A 21,587-nucleotide genomic window follows, 5' to 3' on the forward strand; every position below is an offset into this window, starting at 1 on the left:
AAACAGCTCATATCTGTTGACACAGTCTATGTTTCTATATAAAGCTGGTGTGTTAAAACAAGATGAAAGAATTATTATAGTGCCTCAGTTAAACAATTCTAGAAAGAAGTCATGCCCGAAAAAAAAGGAAATCCAGGGGTTACCATCTTTTATTTCTTCAGCCAACAGGTGCAAACCGATCCAGTATATAGCAGTAATGCATCAAAGCCAATCAAACTCCAGGCAACCATAGAATACACAGTTCTCCCTTGTTTTCAAGGTGCACACATGCATATATATACATCAGTGTCACTTACACCTATACTGTCTACTTGGATACATGCAGTCAGTGCACCAGTATCCTAATACCTTTCCCAGTTCTAATTAGGTACCAGTAGCCATGATGTTTGTAACCTACGCTTTTCTGTCTCAATTGCCTTGAAAAGAGTATTTCCTAGAGTTAGGCATCAGTGTGTGACACCCATGCATCCTACAGAAGGACATCAGTACCATTGATACCTGTACCATTTTCATCAGGACAATGGTACTTCAGTACCTTTATAATATACTTTATTTATATTTGTCACTAACATGGAAGAGTCATGTGATTTCCACACATGGGATATGCACCTCTTTCTACACTTGGCAAATTGATTTGTATCTGTACACCAGTATGACATCTATGTGGATCGGTACCTACATGTCCTGGTATTCTATACACATAGCCATAGCGCCCCTGTATGCCCCCTCCTCATTGGATCAGAATGCAAAGATGTTATTTTCATTCACTTCTCCATTCCACATGGACCATGTAAACTGATACAAGCTGGGAATGGAAATACAGCACACGCCAATGGCTTGTTAAATGAGAGCAAATTGCAAGCTTGTTCTTTTGTTTTACCCGTGTCACCAAATTTGTTAGACTGCTATGGCAATGAAGGCAAAGTAGTATACTAACCTTTGGAGTGCAGCTGGGACCACTGTCTTAAGATGAAAATGAAGTACTGCGTAACTTTAGTACAATATGATAAACACTGACACACACATAAATATGTGTGTATATATATATATATATATATATATATATATATATATATATATATATATATATATATATATATATATATCAATTCAGCAGCAACAATCTCCAGGTGACTAGCCAAATGAACACATACCTACAGCCAATTTAGTGTCCAGTCCACCTAATGCATATCTTTGGAGTGTTGGAGAAAACCAGAGCACCTACAGAAAACCCACATGAACACAGGGAGGGCATGCAGACTCCACACAGAAGGTAACCCAGCAAAGAACTGAGCCAGAAAACCTTTGATATGAGATGACAATACTATCCAGTGCACCACATACATACACACCCACTCACACATACACACTTCATTAAAAATGCAATCTCCTGTTGCCTTATTAATCCAACTGCACAATTATCATGAATCAAGTAGTAAATTCACATTCAATTGACAAAAGTAAATTTCAGAACAAACTGCCCCGAAAGAACACTTAATGCTCCTCATGCTGTTACAAATTTTTGTTGAGAGACTACAACTCCTACAAATAGGTGATGACAATGATTTCAACCGATACTGCATTCAGTAAATATACTAACTCTCTAAAGAACACTAAATCTATTTCTAGTATTGGTGGAAAAATTAGATTTACAGCTTTTGCCCTAAAATAGCACAGAATTTAAACAAAACAGTACACATCATCACACAAAATCCCTTTAAAAGGGACATAAATAATTATGTTAATGCAATAAAAAACACCATACCTTACTATAACCACAGGAAACCACCTATATAAAAACCTAGCTCAGATGAAACAGCAGACCTAAATCAAAAACTATAGCTTTACAAAATAAAATTAAACCGAATAATATTTCATTTACAAAATAAAAAAAATATATAAAAATACCTAAGCTGTACTAAAACCGATACAAAATACCCTGTGGTGACATAATGTCCAGCAGAGGTCTCCCTCTTTAAAATGAGTAATCCATCCCAGAAAATTCTCTTAGGAAACAGGAGTTAAACAGGAGCATAGACAGAAGCAAGCAATTCCTCCCACCTACATTCCTGGTGGAAGAAAAAAGACAAAGACATGCACCTGGAGCATTTCCCCCTGGGCCTCCGCTGAAAATTGTCTTCAATTCAAGTCAGAATTTCCCGGTAAACAAATGTTAAATAAATAAAATATATGAAAAGTGCTTTTGAGGTGCATCTTTGTTGATTTGCTGGTCTGGTGTCAGTGTAGAATTCACTGTGGTGCCAGCCTACAACACAGAAGAGCACTGGCTTGGAATCACACCACCTTCAAAACTAAAAATTGGTTCTGAAGCAAGACCGAACAACATCCCAGCCATTAAAATAATAAGTCTGTATGTAAGTAATAAGTGTTGATGCCAGTGCTGAAGTGTCAGATCTAAAGCAAAAACCAGAATCAGAGTCAAGAGGGTCAGCTCCAGAGGGGCTGAAGCAAACGTCGATACTGAATGCCCAATTTCAGTACCTATTTAGTGAGTAATGAGCTGGGCACAGACATTCCAGAGGTTGACAGGGATTAATACATCAATGTTATGAACAAAACTTGTCACTGTCAGTCTTTTTTTTTTTTTTTTTTTTTTTTGAGTTGTTATGAAAATCCTGTGTGCTAGTGAGGAAAGTTTTAATGCCGTGGTCTAGGGATTTAAAATGGGAAGATATTCTCTATTCCTATGGGAAAACGATCGAGTAACTTTTGAAAAATCCTCTGCCATCTAACTTTCCAGCAGTAATTTTCTTTGGCGGAAAAGAATATACTCGATATAGAGATCAAGACCCTTCCTACTATATTTGCCTTTTTTTGTTTGTTTGTTTAACTCCTTTACAATTTTGATGATTATCTGTGGACTAAGATAATGTTTCCCCTTTTGTACGTGTCCAAAAGGGAGAGCAAATTTAGTAGCTTCAGCTTCTCCTAGTAGGTCTTTCCATACAACCCATTCACCATCCTGCCAACTTATCTCTTTTCTGGATTCGTTGTCTCTATACGGCATGCATAAGTGGATGCAGTATTTGGGCTGCAGCTTGACCTGTGATCTATGGAGTCTAGCCATAATCTCCATGCTTCTCAAATCTCTGCTAGTCAGGATGTAGCCAAATATTGTGCTGGCCTTTATATTTTGTTAGGGTAAATTGTTATATATATAGAGAGAGTGTAATGCATTAAAATAATATAAAAAAGTGTTTATTAAATTATATTGATGAAAACAATAGTTTGCTGTTAGATGGATGGGTTGAGCCAATGTATTCAATTCCTTTTACGTGGCACACCTCATCACAAAAGGTTTCTCATCCAGGAAAAAAGAGGTCATTGTTCCCCTCTACTCATCACTCATTAGACCCATTATAGAGTACAATGCCCCTTTTGGTATGTACCTCACAAGACATCTACAACAACTGGAAAGGCCACAGAAATACCTCACTAAAAGAATCACAGGCCTAAAGCAGATGCCATATACTGACCGTCTAAAAAAAACTCCACCTATACTCTGTGGCATATCGTCTACTCAGAGGCGATCTCTGCTTAATATACAAGGCCATGTCAAACCCTGAGCTGTTGGACATGCTCTACTTAAAGAAATCCCAATCCCTCAGAGCCACATGCTCCAGGGATCTAAACCTTGTCATCACAATGAACAAAACATGCTGGAGGGATAGGTTCCTGACCCAGAGACTCCCCATACTCTGGAATAGACTGCCCATACATATCAAGCAGAGCACCTCATTGGCCCTCTTCAAAAGGAACCTTGATGCTTGGATGGGAGATAGGAAATTCACCCCGGGGATCATGTCAGTCACCCTGCTAGACAGGGGCCTGGAGAAGTAAATATTGTGGGAAGAAATATCCAGGGAATTGTTATGGCTAGGCTTGCATAGGCCCTAGAGCCGATAGCCTAGTTCCAACCTATGAACCTATGAACCTATAATTGCTTTATATTAGTGTTCTAATAGGTATGTGCTGGTATAAATACAACTAGTGTAGAGCACACTAATATTATAGAACACATACACTGTATTAAGCTTTGAGATCATAAAGCAAAGTTTTTATTTGTTTAAAAAGTGTTTTATGAATGACGATTTAAAGATGGATAGAAAAAAGTTTACTTTATTTACTTTTACTTGGCCATGTTGCACAACAAAGAATAATTTTGACATTGTAGAAGTACATTGTATTTAAGGTGTCTTATACCTTTAAGGACAAGTGATGTCATGATCACTATAAATCGAAGGAAAGGGGCGGAGTACAAACCATTTGAAAAAGTTTTCAAACCTTTGGAAATGAAAAGCGTTTTACTTGTGTTGTTTTAATTAACCAAAAATATTGAAGTTGGTATCGCTTAATAAATACTTTTTACTTCAAGCAATACAGAGTCGCTGGTGTTTGGATATAAGGTTTACATCACTTGGATACAAGCGCAAAGTAAGAAAATTTTGTCAGGTACATTTGCTATACTTGGTCTGTTTTTCTGCAGCTATTCCAGACTTTCTGTAAACTATTTCTTTCATCAATTTTAATATGTCTATCTATCTCTCTTGAATCAGGCAACTCTTCCATTAGATCTTTCTCTTCTAAACTAAGGGCACATTCTTTATTTTTCATTTCTTGTGGACATTCTACAGAAAGTTCATTAACATCTTTCTGTGTCATATTCTCTTCAGCTACATCCTGCTTCATCCTTTGCTCTTTCATATGGGAACTCACTGGCCTATCACTCCACAACATTAATGCATCAGAGTTACCACCGGTTTCTATTCTTTCCCTTGCTGTGCAGCTCCAACTGAACTTTTGTACTGGTTTCTTACTGATGGCTTTAGAGTATCTTCATTTGGCAACTGATTAGATGCTTCGTGTTCCACTTGTTTCTCCTTAATTTGGAGACTCACTTCATCATGCGGTAACGTTACCAGAGTTGGATTTTCGACACTAAATCCTTCACTTTGCAGGTAATCCATAGCTTCAATTTCTATTTATTTAACTTCTGCAATATTAATTCTCTCTTCTACTCCCCACCTTTGTTTTCTTATTTTTTATTGTAAAATTTTCCATAGCCAGATGTATTTGCCTGCATTTCTCTTCAAATATGTTTGGTGCTGCTTTGTATTTTTTAGTTTTGCTTTTTCCTTTGCATAAATATTGTAACATATTAAATCTCTTTTTCTTTCCTACATATTTCTTCTTCTTCAGATATCTCCCTCTCCACCTGTTTCTCCTTACTCTGAGGACTCATTGTTCCATCATTTTGTGATGTAACCTGTGTAAGACTTTCTGCACCAAATCCTTCACTTCACAGGTATTCCATAACTTCAGCTTCTATTTGTTTAACTTCTACTTTACTAATCTTCTGTTCTACCTTCCTCTTTTGTGATCTTATTTTTTGTATTGTAAAAATTTTCCTTATCTGGGCACCTTTGCCTATATTTCTCTTCAAATATCTTTGGAACTGCTTTTTTGTATTAATTAGTCTGGCTTTCTCCTTTTCATAAATAGTACACCATATCAGATCTCTCTTTCTTTCCTATGTCTATATTTCTTTTTATACCTTTAAAAATTTTTAGGTTTTGTTCTTTATATTTTTGTACTTCCTCAGTCATTTCTTTTTCCAAACTGCCCACCGTTTCATGGTCTATATAATGTTTTTCATGAATCTGTTGTATTAATGAACTCAAATTTGCATTGGAAGCTTTAGACAGTGTTTTTGTGCAACTATTTTTCTTTCCTCTAATTTCTCTTTTAATCTTTCTGAATATCTTCTATTCAGAAAGGTTGGGCTGGGTTTCTTGTATAACAGTAACAATACATAATTTCTGTCGTATCCTTAGCAGTCCACTCTATCATCTTTCTGGCATTTTTTGGCTTGTCGGTTTTATGTTTTTTGTGGACTACTACTTCCTTCTACAACGGGGGTGACATCCTCTCCTGAATCTGGCCTAACCCCATTGTAGGAATGTTTCCATATCTTGAGGGTTCTAAGCTGTAATTTTTTTTTCAGTCCTGGCACCAGTGCACCTATCAGGACTGGGCACTTTTTTTATCCTGGGACCTGTGCACACAGCTGTCTTTTTTATTCTTTAACTTACAGTACTTCTGTCCAAGATATATGCTATATAAAATACAGCCTATATATTAGTGTCATCTTGATAAGACTTTCTAAAAAATAGGGTCCACCTTGTGAAGGTACTCACCAAGACTTGCAGATCCATTTAGTTCCAACAATACTACTCTCCTTTGCTTACTGGTTTTATTATCTGTCCATCTGGACCCTGTGGCAGTATATGTATAACTCTGTATAATAAGTGTTTGCTTCTTCATTGGTTCAGTTTAGGTGAAGGAGTTGAAGGAGTGTTAGGTCATTTATAGCATGGAAGACTAAGCAGGGAATACCCCTTAGGAGCTTGTATGACACTGACTAGAAGATCAGGCCTTTTAGTCTGTCAGTGTAACTAAGGATACTGAGGCCTTACATCTTTTAGGAAAGGAAATGAAGTCTCTCAAACTGGTTGGGATTCTGAGTAAAGTACAAGATGAAATGTGCCCTACATTTAATTATATGCCTAATAAATGAGAAATAAATTGGGATAACAACTTTGCTGGACCTTGCTGGTCTGTCTGCTAGTAGCAGTTGTGTTCCAGTAAGATGACCATCCTTTCCAGCAGTATCTTTATTATCACCTTCCCTGTCTCCAGTCAGACCTACTCATCCAACATTCCCTGAGCTAATCCTGTCTCTCTCCCTGCAGAACAGCACCAGACTAGTCTCTTTCCATTTCTCAAGAATGCATGCAGTAGCCAGAAATTAGTTCTGCTAGAGGCCTGCTAATATTCCAAGATCCTTTGTAAAGAAAACCTGGGGTATGCTACATGGTCCCAGGTTTTACCTTCTCTTAGGGCATGTAGTTCCTTCAGTACTCTGTTATGGTTAATCCTTATGCCAGTCTTTTTCTCCCTCATTGTAATCCCACATTCGTTCACATACAGGAACTCTGCCCTTTCCCTAGTGAAGAAATCATTTCATATTTGTTTGTTCTTCCCTCCCACTGAATTCCTTGCTCTCCCAATTTACTCATGCATTCCCTCTTTTCTTCTTTCCAAAAATAGATGGAAAAGCATTTGTTAACCCCCTTTACTCCTTCTCCATCCTTACTTTGTCCATTTTTTATCTCTGCTTGTTTTCCCTCATATTCAGTGATATAGCTAACGTCACCACCCCCCATTAATGTCACCATCTATGCTGATGATATACTTCACCACATGGGTTCTTCCAGAGCTGGTTTATAACAGGTTTATAGGTACATACAAAGGCTAACTTACCTAGTGGACTATTTTAAACCTAACCAATTACCTATTTGAGAATAAAACCCTACACCTTGTGTCTGTAAGGTAAACACCTCTATCATTATGCCAACCCCAACTCCTCTACAAAACAAGTTTTCTTTACTCTGTATTTACCTTTATCAAAATCACCTTAGTTTAAATCTCTGCAGCAAAACTAACCTCACAATGTAAATATCTAAGACTTTCTCTTGAGCCTTCTGTTTCACTGTCACACAAGGAACTTACCACTGGTAACGTAATGGTTCTGCTTAGTGCAGATTACTCCAGCGCTAGTCATCTAACCCCCAATCAAGAAAAGTCCCTTGCAAAAATATTTTTATTCCCAAACTTGAGTATACCCTTCTGCAAATCTCTGTATAGAATATACCAAATTAGCATTAATGGACTCTGCAGGTTCATTCACTTTGCACCAGGAATAAGTATGATTGCAACCTTCAGGATAATATAAGAATACTACTGCTAAATGCCATAAAGTCCAGTCCCTGCTCTCATAGGTCCCATGATGATGAGACATTGTCCTTTCTGAGCCTCAGGCACAACATAGCAGTAGAAGAAAAAAGTTTTCCAAGATTATCCCAGCTAACTGGACCAGTCTTCCAGGAGGTCTAAGAAAAAATACTGGGCATAAACCTTTCAAGATGAAACCACTGAATCTCCTAAAAATGCAGCTACATCTAAGACAGGTTAATTGTGCTTCCAAGTTCCCAGTGTATCACATCTACAAATCCAGCTCAGAAAATACATTTACAAAGGTGCAAGTGCCATGGTAACAGCAATTTTATGTTTACATATCTTTGTAAATCAGAACGTATAGACAACTCTTTGATATTTACAATAAAAAATGCATAGAATTGTTATGACACATTTTGTACATACAAAGGAGCTTAGCAGGGATCCTATCCTTGACCTTCTTGGTCAAGCCAATGCAGCATGATCAGAAATGCAATAGGATGTCCCTCTAACAAGTCCCTTAATGACAAATGTTTTCAAGAAATTAAAATCCCAAAATGGCTGCACACTGATCAACAGCTTAATAAATTCAGTTACTGGCTAGTAAATACACTGCTTGAATGCCATCAAAGAAAACATTTAGAGAGCATGAAAGAAAATCAACTAGAAACGGTGAAGAGAAAACTTTGAATGGGAAATATCCTGCAGTTGTTCAGCAAGAAGCAGTTCAAGCTCCAGCTTTGGTGCAAGACAATGCTTCCAGTAATCTAGAGGAAAAATAAATCAAATGTGCTCAGAGTTGATTAAAATGAATGAAACATCAAAGGACCATATCAACACAAAATAATTAAAGGTTGGAAAAACTTAAGAGGCCTTAAACAGCTATTCAGATGAACTAATAAAACTGCAAATATCATGGGTCAAAATGAAAAAAAAAAGCTGGCTAGGTATGAAGCTGCACAAGAAAAGCTGTTTCAAAAAATTGTAGAGTTAGAAGACAGAGCATGCAGAGAAAACATGAGATTTTCTGCTGAACCTGACAAAGTGGAAGTGGCAGACTGCACTCATTTTATGAAAGCTCAGATAAGCAACTGGACTGGTATTCCACAGCAGGATTTGTTAACTGAAAGGGCACATGGTGTGTATGCTCCAAACTTGGCCATGAAAAAGCAGCCAAGACCTGTACTAGTAAAGAAGCAATCATACCAGCAGAAATAGTTGATCCTGACAAAACTATAGCAGAAGAGCGAAGTGTTAAAAACTGGAGACAGTAGAGTGTTTGGGAAAAATGATTGTTCACTGTACACAGGCAGAAAAAAAGCAAAATTATCCCAGCAGTCAGGGAATGACAAGAGGCAGATATGAGATTCAAGCTGCTGTATCCAGCTGTCTTCAGAATATTTTTTTCCTGAAGGATTAAAGTTGTTTTTTATTTATTTTATTTATTTACTTAACATTTGTTTACTGGGCAAGTCTGAGTGGGACAGAGCCTATTTTCTCTGGAGGCCTGGGGAGAAATGCTTCTCCAGACACTTGTCTTTGAAAGTATATTTTTTTGATGCAGAATAGATTAAGGAAAAAATACAAAAGTTTGTTAATCAAAAAGTATGCCATCAAACAGAACGAAACTTTGGTTCTCATTCTTCTGATAATAAAGTTCATGGACAGACTTTGCCAGTAAAATCTTTTCTAATGTTCTAGAGGAAAACATTTGACAGACAGAAAAAAGCATAGGAATTGACTAGATAATTTGGGAGTACCTTCAACTTAAACCAGAGTCTGGGTTTGGAGATGAAGATGGACAGGAAGAAGACCAATAACACTAAAATTAGTGAATAAATGTGAGATTATAAAGCATCAATCACATTTGTAAAATATGGTGTGACAGAGAAAGACTGGACTTCTGTTGACTTTGTTAAAGTTGTGGAGAACTAAATAGCATATATCACACTTCATGGCATTAATGTTTGCAAGGATACTAAGAGGAGGAGGGAAAAAAACAAAAAGTAACTGTAAATAAAACATTTTTTTCTTAAAAGTATTTGTATAAAGCATTTCAAGATACAAAGTGCATGTTATATAGTAAAGCATTTTCAGTTATTGTATTTGATAAAGATAGTAAAATAAACAAAATAAACACTTTTTTATATTTTTCTTCTTTTTATTTTTAAGAAATGTAGGCATTACAATATAAAAAGAAGTGAAGGGATGGACAATGGGCCGGATTCATGAAGGCTTGCACGGAGTCTAAGAGTAGAGTAAGACTCCATGCAGCCAACATGTCTGCCGAGCAATCCAGGAACAGCTGGCAGGGGTGTGCAAGAGAGCTCCTAAAACGACTCTTACACGGACAGGGCTAGGTTATGCAAATTACCTCATTTGCTGCTGAAAGTTATGCAAATGAGGTAAATTTGTGATCCAGGAAACCCTAACCTGTCCGAGTAAGAGTAGTGTTATTTGCAGAAATGTACTCCGTTGTCAACTGAGTACCATTCTGCAAATAGCAAAACAGAGCCATGACAGCTCCAAATAAAGGATGCATCCAGTTGAGGAAGCATGCCAATGGCCAAATATACGGCCTTTGGCAATTCTTCCCATTGCAAAATAAAAAATAAAAAAAATGTTTTTTTACCTCGATCTCTGAAGTTTAAGCATCGCGCAAAAGTGCTATGCTGTAAAAACCATGAAAAAAAAATTAAAGCCACAAATAGGGATATTACTCAAAATATTCAACTGCCATGCAAGTGAATGGCAGGCTGATGACAATATGGCTACTGAGTAGAGGTTGCTAAGGGGGGAAGCTCAGTCTAAGAGATGTAACCAAGCATTAGTAGGCAATCCTATGCAAATGAGGTAAGGATAGTGAATCCCAATTTCACATGGCATATGAGAAAAGTCCGTGGAGTGTAAGAGTAGGATAAGGGGAGTATCAGAGTAGAAGATAGGTGACATCATGAGGGGGTATGTATGAAAGAATGTAAGCTCATTGGAGCAGAGTGGCATGTGTTTGCTGTCAGTTACCCATCACTGGAAGAGGCCTGTCAACAGGTATCCTAGCTAAAGACAAGAAATTGAAGGTGTATGCTGTGGATAACACTAAAGTTTCTTGTAGAAGTGCCTGCAATGTGTTTGTGCACGTGTGCACGCCTGTAAAACTGAGTAAGACTGTGTGCATGTGTGTGCGCCTGTGTGCACTCGTTTAACCCGGAGTAAGCATGTGTGAGGTTGTTTAAACCTGTGTAAGTGCGTGTGCACTTGTGTGCGCGCGTTTATGCTGGAGTCAGCAAGTGTTAGGCCGTGTAAGCATGTGTGCACGCATGTGAGCTGGTGTGCGTGTGTTTGCGCTTGTTTGCATGGCGCTGCCCCCTATGGAAACAGAAAGGGAAAAGGAAGCACAACAAATAGTAGGAAGTTAACCAAGGAGAACTAGCAGAGCTAGCAGGTGAAAACAATCAGAATTAGCCAATTACACAAGCAGTAGACTAGCCCAGCCCAGCCCAGCCCAGCACTTAAAACTCTGCAAACAACTTTCCACTATGTTTTTCTCAGAGACACTGCAACACTGCAGTAAGCTAAGAGAAGTGAAAACTGAAAAAGCTTTACTGAGACAAAGAAATGTTAGGGGCTGCCATTGCTGTTATAAGGTGACATATGCAACTTGCTGAGGGTGGTGACAATGCGAATGCTGCTGAGCAACCCACAGTGAGGAGTCGGAGAAGAGTGTACAGGTCCAGGCTAACCTACCAGGGGCTACATGAGCTGGAGATAGTGGAGTGCTATAGAGTGGACAGAGACCTCATGCAGCAAATTGTTGAGCTGTGCAGGCCACGCCTCACACACAGAACCAAAAGAGAGGAACCCATCCCAGTGGAAACCAAGGTATGTGTTGGCCTAAGAATACTAGTAACAGGTACCTTCCAGAGACCAACTGGTGATATGATGGGGATTTCACAGGCATCAGCATCCAGGGTACTGCACCAGTTCCTGAATGCCATGTCAGCACATGTCGGTGATCATGTATATTTCCCCAATTCTCATGAGGTATTGGCCAGCAATATGCGTCTCTTCCAGCAAATAGCGGAATACCCTGAGGTAGTGGGTGCAATAGACTGCACGCACATACGCATCAAAGCACCAGCTGGTGAGCAGGGTAGGGCCTACTTTAACCGCAAGGGTTTCCCCTCCATCAACTGCCAGGTCATGTGTGATGCCCAGGGCATAATAATGAATGTGTGTGCTGGCTGCCCTGGAAGCTACCATGATTCCCATATCTGGCATCTGACACAGCTGTACCAGACATCTGCCAATGGGGACATCCCTCATGGTCACCTAGTGGGGGATGCTGGATATGCACTGGAGCCGTGGCTGATGACACCCATCAGAAATGCACACACACCTGAACAGGAATGCCATAATGAGCATGTGTCTGGGCTGCTCAAGTCACGGTTCCAGTGCCTGGACACATCTGGTGGAGCTTTGCAGTACTCACCAACTTCATGTACCCAAATAGTCATGGTATGCGCTATGCTACATAATATGATCCTGCGAAAACAGCTGCAGCAGGAGCAGCATAGGGCTGGGCCAAACAGCCCCCCACCATTGCCAAGGCTATCACAGGCAGAGCGTGACTCAAAGGATGAACAACCTGAGCCTGCCCCAGTAGGCAGAAGGAAGTGTGCCCAGTATGCTTTGGCCTTGGCAAAGAGGCAATGCATAGCATATACACTGGCTCAGTAGGAACCCTGGAAATTATACCTCTCTCTGACTCGCACATATAGTAAAGGGAATGCCTAACTTGACACTACCTGTTTTCAAACATGTATAAAGAGTGTACTATGTGCATCCGACATAGGCAGCCCTGCAGCACCACCTGAGGCATGATTGCCATGTTTAACATAAAGCAGTGCTAAACAGCTTTTACCACTATTTAGTATATGTAAACAAAATTGCACACACTAAGTAGCACAACTTTGGGCAATGTTGAGCAATATTGGGCAACGTTCAGCAAGGTTGGTTAATGTTGAGCAATGTTGGGCAAGTTTGGCATAGTTGAGTAAAAGCAGGTAAACATGATCATATTTGCTTTACTGTTCCTTAAGCAGTCTGGTCTGCCCAGTGTGAAAATATGAAGCAGTGACTGTCCTCAAACCCAGTATACTGTGCACTATAGTCACAGTACTGAGCCACTAAACCATGACAGTATTTCACTGGTCAGCCTGTATGAAGAAATGTTGATAAGTCTATGCAAAGTGTCTCATGGAAGCCCTGCAGGCACAGCATAATCCCTGTAGAGTTATGACACAAAGGTGAGCCCTGCAGTAAAAATACAACTTGATTTACAACACACATATAGTATAAATGTTAATATTTGGTGTGTTTACACACATCAACAAATGTAGTGGACCACACAGCAACATACTGAAAGGTCACACTGGGCATGCTCACACACAAATAAATGAGGCAAATGTCAAGCAACAACATACTGAAAGGCCAAACTGGGCATGCTCACACACTTAGGCCATGTCTGAGTACAGCAGTGGACCACACATATCTGGCAGTTGCATGTGTTAAACCAGGAACCTCTCACAATTCACCAATCCTGACGTGCACACAGTGATATGACAACAAACACATATATAATATAGTGGAACCCTGTCATAATCAAACATGTGCTACAGATACTTCAGTTGTTCATAGAAAGTGGAAAAGCAAATAAAATAAAAAACCCAAAATTAGTATCATCAATAAACAATGTGCACTCCAAACACTATCCAATCCAGGTTATGGAAAGATTATCTGCTAAGGAGTCCATACAGAACCATGACACTTCCTTCAGCTATGTCATAAATAGCAATGTACACTCATATGTGTCCTGAGTCAGGGCCAACTGTAAATGACTGACAATGCCAACATCCTGTCAGATAGGCCCATACATACATACCCACCTCCCACTGACAAAAGACCCTATCATCATACCAGGCGATATCACATGTACAATGGATAAACAGCTCCTTCCAAAGCTGACAACATGGCATCAATTGGATTACATTGTGTCCCTATATGTGCCATAAGTGAACTGCAGAACAAAGAGACCCTGCACCTGAACAGTCTGTTGACCCTCACCCTCTCTACAGGATATGAAACTGTTGAATGGGTTACAGCAACATATGGCACACTACACAAGTGTTGGTGCACAACTGACCATGTGAACTATAGTCTTATAAGCCTAAGAAGTCTGATCTGCAAGGCCATGGAGTCCATCATGATTGAAGTCAGAAACAGAGCTATTGGAAGCCTATAAACACACAACCCTACCAACTTTGGTTTGGTCATGGGCAGATCATGGTTCCCAAACCTGCTAGACTGTTTGCAAGGCAGCCACCCAGGACATACATCAATGAAATGAGCTACACACGTCCAACATACACTTTGACTAGCCCTTTTCCAACATCCCAGACACATGTCGTATCCACAAAATAAACAACCTGTGCATAAATATGTATTGTCATCGGATGGATTGGCAACTGGGCCACAGATAGAGCACACAAGGTAAGAATTGTGGAGTCCTGTTCAAGCTGGTAACACCTGCTGTCCCCTATGGCTCAGTCCTGGGATTGCATAAAACTGAGTGCACACACATTACCATGTCTAGTCTGATGATGTCAGCATCCTACAAATATAGCATTTGAAATGAAAACTCCCAGTAAAGCATATAGCATGTTGTGTTAATGTGTATCTCTTCAGTATCATAACATAGTTAGGTAGGGGTTTGAATCCTGCAATTGCTGACTGTGTAGAGGTGGGAGTGTATGTTTCAGTGTGATTTCCTTTGAGAGGAGTGCCCTTTTTTGAGACTAGGTAAACACCTTAAAAGTGGTATATTCCTCTTTGGCAAGTCTGATGATGTCAGCATCCTACAAATATAGCATTGGAAATTAAAGCTCCCAGTAAAGCATATAGCACGTCGTGTTAATGCATATCTCTCTAGTATCAAAACATAATAAGGTAGGGGTCTGAATCCTGCAATTGCTAACTGTGTGTGTGTGTGTGTTGGGGGGTGTGTATGTTTCTGTGTGATTTCTTTTGAGAGAAGTGCCCTTTTGTGAGACTAGGTAAACACCTTAAAAGTGGTATACTCCTCTTTGGCAAGTCTGATGATGTTAGCATCCTACAAATATAGCATTGGAAATTAAAGCTCCCAGTGAAGCATATAGTGTGTTGTGTTAATGCGTATCTCTCTATTACCATAACATAGTAAGGTAGGGGTTTGAATCCCGCAATTGCTGACTGTGTGTGGGGGTGTGTGTATGTTTTTGTATGATTTCCTTTGAGAGAAGTGCCCTTTTTTGAGACTAGGTAAACACCTTAAAAGTGGTATATTCCTCTTTGGCAAGTCTGATGATGTCGGCATCCTACAAACATAGCATTGGAAATGAAAACTCCCAGTAAGGCATATAGCGCATCGTGTTAATGCGTATCTTTCTAGTATCATAACATAGTTAGGTAGGGGTTTAAATCCTGCAAGTGGTGACTGTGTGGGGGGGGTGTATGTTTGTGTGTGATTACCTTTGAGAGGAGTGCCCTTTTTTGAGACTAGGAAAACACCTTAAAAGTGGTATATTCCTATTTGGCAAGTCTGATGATGTCAGCATCCTACAAATATAGCAGTGGAAATAAAAACACCCACTAAAGCATATAGCGTGTCGTGTTAATGTGTATCTCTCTAGTATCATAACATAGTTAGGTAGGGGTTTAAATCCTGCAATTGCTGAGTGTGTGTGTGTATGATACTGTTGGTCAATGTGTTGTGGGTTTAGTGTTTACTACTGTATGACATATCAGTATAACAACAGTATGTGCACTTGCACACTTCAGGTATTTGTGTGTTAAATACATATATGTACATGTGACCTCAATTAGTTCATAGGTGTGAAGCTTGCTTTCTACATGAATAAATCTGTTACCTTTGACAAATTGTGCTGCTGCTGCTTCTCAGACCTTTGATCACATATGTATGTTTGTGACAAGGCCAGCCACTGTAGTGATCTGTGGCCTAGGTCATCTGTATCACACACACCCATGACAGTTTCTATAGAATAGTGTGAGTGAGGGTTCATGCCTGGGGTATATTTCAGACATGTTCAAACACAACAAAGTCTGTCAATAATGGACATTCATTATAGGTGTATAACAACTTTGTGGATATGCATACAGACCCCTTATTGCTTATGTGATACACCGAGGGACTTCAGAATATCTATGGAAATGTGAATAGTAAAGGACAGATGACATAACACTTGGCTGTATGTACACATCGGTACCCATTCTACATGTTGGGGGCTACTACCTATGTGGTACTGTCGGATACTATGTTTAGTAAATGTGTATGACTATGCTATAGTTAGCTTATAGCTTTACAGCATGGGTTGGACAACAGGTATCTGTCTGTATGATACCCCTGTGGAGGATAAGTGTCTCATCCGGAGAATGCATTGTAGGCCACTGTATGCATTTCCAGATGTGGACGGACATATCCCTAGTGAGTTTGCTTGTACCTAAGAGGGCTATATGCCAAACAAGAGTGGTCCCAGGACTGGGTAGTGGTCAATACCACTGGTTACTGGTATAGTATAGTACCGGAAGGATCCAAATGCTACTGAGTTTCCTACATCTGTGTGTCAGTTGTCAAGACATCATCTAACAATTGGTTATAGTCAGGCTGTTGAGGTTGTGTATACTACCAGAATGCAAACCAATGACAGATAGTAACAGTATCACCCACAGCATAGTGTCAAACCATGTCATACACACATGTGTACCCAAGTTAAAACATATGTATATTGAAATGCATACTGGCCACCAATAGAAACTGTGAAGTATTGACACTGTGTAATACAGGGCATGTCACCCTTCCCATATGTCCACTATGCACGTACATGCAGACAGTGTACCTCCACCATGTTCACAAATGTACACCTGCAAATCTATACTGCACACATCACACATGTACTGTACACTCACCAACACATGCTGCCAAAACTACACACATCAGCCAAGTGGCACATGGGCAGACAATACATTTTTGGAAATAACACTGTTGTAAACAATACTACATTGATAATCATAGCTTTAAAGCATCATGCCTACTCAGATATACCTACAAGGATATCATTACACTGTACTGTTGACAACATGCTAACATTGCTACACTGCTATAAAGTCACCCTGTGCATCAGCACCATGTTAGCCTGTTCCTGCATCAATGTTACAGATGACAGGAGGTGGCAGAGTTTCATCATATACACAGGGTGTGTTGTTGGTTTGCCAGAGCCCGTCATTGACCCATCCAATCAACATGTGTGTGTAAGTGTGTGTGTGTGTGTGTGTGTGTGTGTGTGTGTGTGTGGGACAACAGTACAGCATGGGTAAATGTTGATGTAATGTGTGTGTGTGTATGTGTTATCCCTAGGTGTTTGGTTTATGTGTGTATGTGCCTGCATGCACAGAGTTCCACCATGAGGCTGTCATTTACGGGAGGTTGTGGGACAGCCACAGACTGTACCTACCAGTCTGTACAGATCACCGTCTCTGGCCACGGACACAGTACCTGTGCCTGGCAGGAGTGCAACGGACAGTATCGGGTACTAAGCCAGACTGGGTACTATCATCAGAGGCAGAGGGATGTCAACTGGACCCATGTCCCTGCTGGGATTGGCCAGAGCCACGTGCACTTGGTCTTCTATGACGGTCTATTGACAGCCCAGCCCCAACATTGCTGGGGCTGGTACTGCTACTACGGGAGCGGCTGTGACTTGTGTGTCGTCCGCGATGATTGCCAGCCGATGATGTTGCTGGCATACGTCCATGTCGACGTCTCAGCCATCCTGCACTGTCCTGGCACATGGACATGACATTGTGGAGGACATCTAATGTCTCCCCCCAACGTCTGTCAATGACCTCGGTGTAGTGACGGACAGCACCGGCAAGGTCACGGATACTGTCACTGATAGTGGCGTTATGGGCCCTCTGTGCCCTCAGTTCCTGTCTGGTGTACCGTTCCATACGTGCCTGTGCCTGCATTACAGCCTGGAACATACCTGAGGTTGTAAAACCTGTGGGGGCACTTCTGCCAGGGGCATTATGACCAGCAGTGCTGCCACGAGAACCCCTGGACATCCGCCTATGTGATACCATTCCTGGAATCTGGGTATGGCTGCTGTAAGGGGAAGCATGTGTCAAAGATACCACACTATCCTGGTCAATGCCTACTGTATGCTGTCCCTCAGCTAAGGCCATTGGTGATGAGGGATGTATTGGCAGTATGAATGTGTGCATAGATGGTGTGAAAAGCTGTGTACTGTCGATTGGCGGATCAATGACAGACCCTGTCAAACCTGCCTGTGCCACAATACATGTATCATCATTTCCACTATTTGTGGCAGTGTCTTCAGGTTCCCTGCTGCACTCAACCAACACAACCTCAGCACCTGTGAAAGGAAGACAGGAAACACACTTTACAATCTGTACATGATGTTAGCAGACATGCACACATGCACACATGAACACAAGTACACATGCACACATAGTTTCATAGGTTCATAGGTAGGTACTAGGCTATCGGCCCAAGGGCCTACGCAAGCCTAGCCAACAAGGTTTCCTGGCTTACGCCACCCAAGAAAGTTATTTTCCTGTGCCACTGATGAGCAGAGACACAGAAGTGATCCCCGGGGTGTATTTCCTATTTCCCATCCACTCATCAAGATTTTTCTTGAAGAGTGCTAATGAAGAACCTTGCTTGACATATATGAGTAGCCTGTTCCAGAGTATGGGAAGTCTCTGGGATAGGAATCTATCCCTCCAGCATGTCCTGTTTATTGTGGTGACAAGGTTAAGGTCCCTAGAGCATGTAACTTGGAGGGATTGGGATTTCTTTAGGTGTAGCATGTCCAACAGCTCTGGGTTTGACATAGCTTTATATGTTAGGCAGAGATCACCTCTGAGTAGGCGATATGCTACGGAGTAAAGCTGGGTTTTTTTGAGGCGATCAGTGTAGGGCATTTGTCTGAGTCCAGTAATCCTCTTTATGAGGTACTTCTGTGGCCTTTCCAGCTGCTGCAGATGTCTTGTGAGGTACATTCCAAAAGGAGCATTGTACTCTATAATGGGTCTAATGAGTGATGAGTAGAGGGTAATGATGACCTCTTTTTTCCTGGATGAGAACCCTTTTATGATGAGGTGTGCCATGTAGAAGGACTTCCTGACTACTGTGGCGATGTGACTATCAAAGGAGAGACTACTGTCCGCCTGGGTTCCAAGGTCTCTTATCACGCATTCGGTGTTAAGTAGATTGCTGCCTATGTGGTAGTTCATGGGTACAGAGTTTTTACCAAAGGGGATGACACTGCACTTTTTGGCATTGAGCTTGAGGCCATGGCTCTGACACCAGGCATCTGTCTCAGAGATGCCCTTCTGTAGGATGTTCACATCATTTGGGGACTTGCCTATGGCTCCTAGTTTGCAGTCATCTGCGAACTTCGTTAGCCAGAGGCCTTCTGTGTTAGCCTGTACTTCAGAGAAGTAGATATCAAACAGGAGCGGTCCCAGGACGGAACCCTGTGGTACTCCACTTGTCACTGGTTTGAGGTCAGATTTGGAGTCTGCAACTTTTACAGTGTGGGTTCTGTCAGTGAGCCAGTTGGCAACCCATCTTGTGATGTAGGGATTTATGCCTAATTTATTGAGTTTAGCTATAATTCCAGAATGGGGGATGGTGTTGAAAGCCTTGGCGAGGTCAAGATAGGCTGTGTGAACCACTTTACCCTCATCTACGGCTTTGGTGACTGCCTCAAAGAAGTTGATCAGGTTCGGGAGGCATGATCTGCATTTCACAAACCCGAACTGGGTGGGATCCAGAGTTTGGAGGTTACCAATGTCTTTGTTTATGAGTTCCATGATGATACATTCCATGGCTTTGCAGACCAGGCTTGTCAGGCTAATAGGTCTATAGTTCCCGGGATCAGTGGTGGCTCCCCCTTTGTGGAGTGGGATAACTGTTGCTGTGCACCATTCAGTGGTCACAAAGCCTGATGCAAGGCTATTATTGAACATGGTGCTTAAGTGGGGAGCCAGTTCATTCTGAAGTTCGTGTAAAACACAGCCTGGGATGTTGTCCGGTCCCATGGATGCTGTGTTTTTGGCTTTGGAAAGTGCAGCTTTCACCTGTGTAGTTGTGATTACAGGGACTCTGCATTCTTCCTGTATAGATATGGGCCCTTTAGGGGGTGGGGGGGGGTAAATTTAGCACTGAACCTATCTGCCAGGATGTTGGCAATATCAGTTGGTTCTGTAATTTTCATGCTTTTGTGCTGTAACTCAGAGCAGATCTGGGTATTGCCATTGAGATTCTTGACATAGCTATAGAATGCTTTGTGGTTGTCCTTGGAATTAGTGGCAATTTTATTTTCGTAGCTAGCTTTAGAGGATCTTATAAGGGATCTCAGCTTCTTACTGAGGCTGACCAGGGAGCTCCTCCACTCCTGGGATTTTACTCTCTTTTGCAACAGTTTCTTCCCTCTGTTGTACAGTTTGTTTATGGCAGGGGACCACCAGATTGGCTTCCTTTTTTTGGAGGATAGTGTATTGGTTCTGTTTGGGATAGCACGATCCATGCACTCATGTAGGTGCTTATAGAGTGCATTTGTGTAGGATTCAGCAGTTGTAACTGTATTGTCCATCTGCATGGGTGTCATGAAGTTCACTACTTCTGTCTTAAGAAGCATGAAGTTGGCTTTGGAGAAATTTCTTACTGTGGTTTCCTTAATGGGGGGTGGGGGTGGGATGTGGATATCAAGGGTGATTAGCTTATGGTCGGATTGGACCAACGAGGAGTTGACTTCAGGTGCCATGAACACATGCACACATGAACACATGCACACATGCACACATGAACACATGAACACATGAACACATGCACACATGAACACATGCACACATGCACACATGCACACATGAACACATGAACACATGCACACATGCACACATGAACACATGAACACATGCACACATGAACACATGCACACATGCACACATGAACACATGAACATATTAACACATGCACACATGCACACATGAACACATGAACACAAATACACTACTCACTAAAGTAGACACACACACACACACACACACACACACACACACACACACACACACACACACACACACACACACACACACACACACACACACCAACAGCAATCCAGAGCATACCCATTAGTGGTTGATGGTGGAGTACAGTATCACAAGCCAAAGAGTCCTATCACACGTGTCAGCATGCAAGATGTGTGTTGTTCAACAGCATGCAGTGCGAGTGTAGATAGTCCTTGTTAATAACAGTATACATGTCTTTGATGCATGTGTGTTGTTCACTGATTGGCCTCACCCTGGAACACAATGTGTACATGGACACAACATTGCTGTGCAAGTATTAAATGCTTTTCAATGTCCTGTGCACCATCACTCACAGGTATACATACCATGGCTGGATGCACACAACTGTCAGGTGTATAGCAATGAATGCTATGTGTAGTACTGTAGTCACTGTAACTGGATGTAGTGTAGTACCATGAGCCATCATCAGGCAGCATCATGTGGTCACTCAAGGCCACTAATGTGTGCCACACTGTCAGCTATCTTGCTGTACCTGAACTGCAGCACTGTGGCTACATTAACCATTTCACAGGCAGTTGTTACATGGGTATGTAAGGTGT

This window comes from Protopterus annectens, chromosome 1.part1, assembly GCF_019279795.1.
Source record: "Protopterus annectens isolate FY-2018-M chromosome 1.part1, PAN1.0, whole genome shotgun sequence".
Classification (NCBI taxonomy): domain Eukaryota; kingdom Metazoa; phylum Chordata; order Ceratodontiformes; family Protopteridae; genus Protopterus; species Protopterus annectens.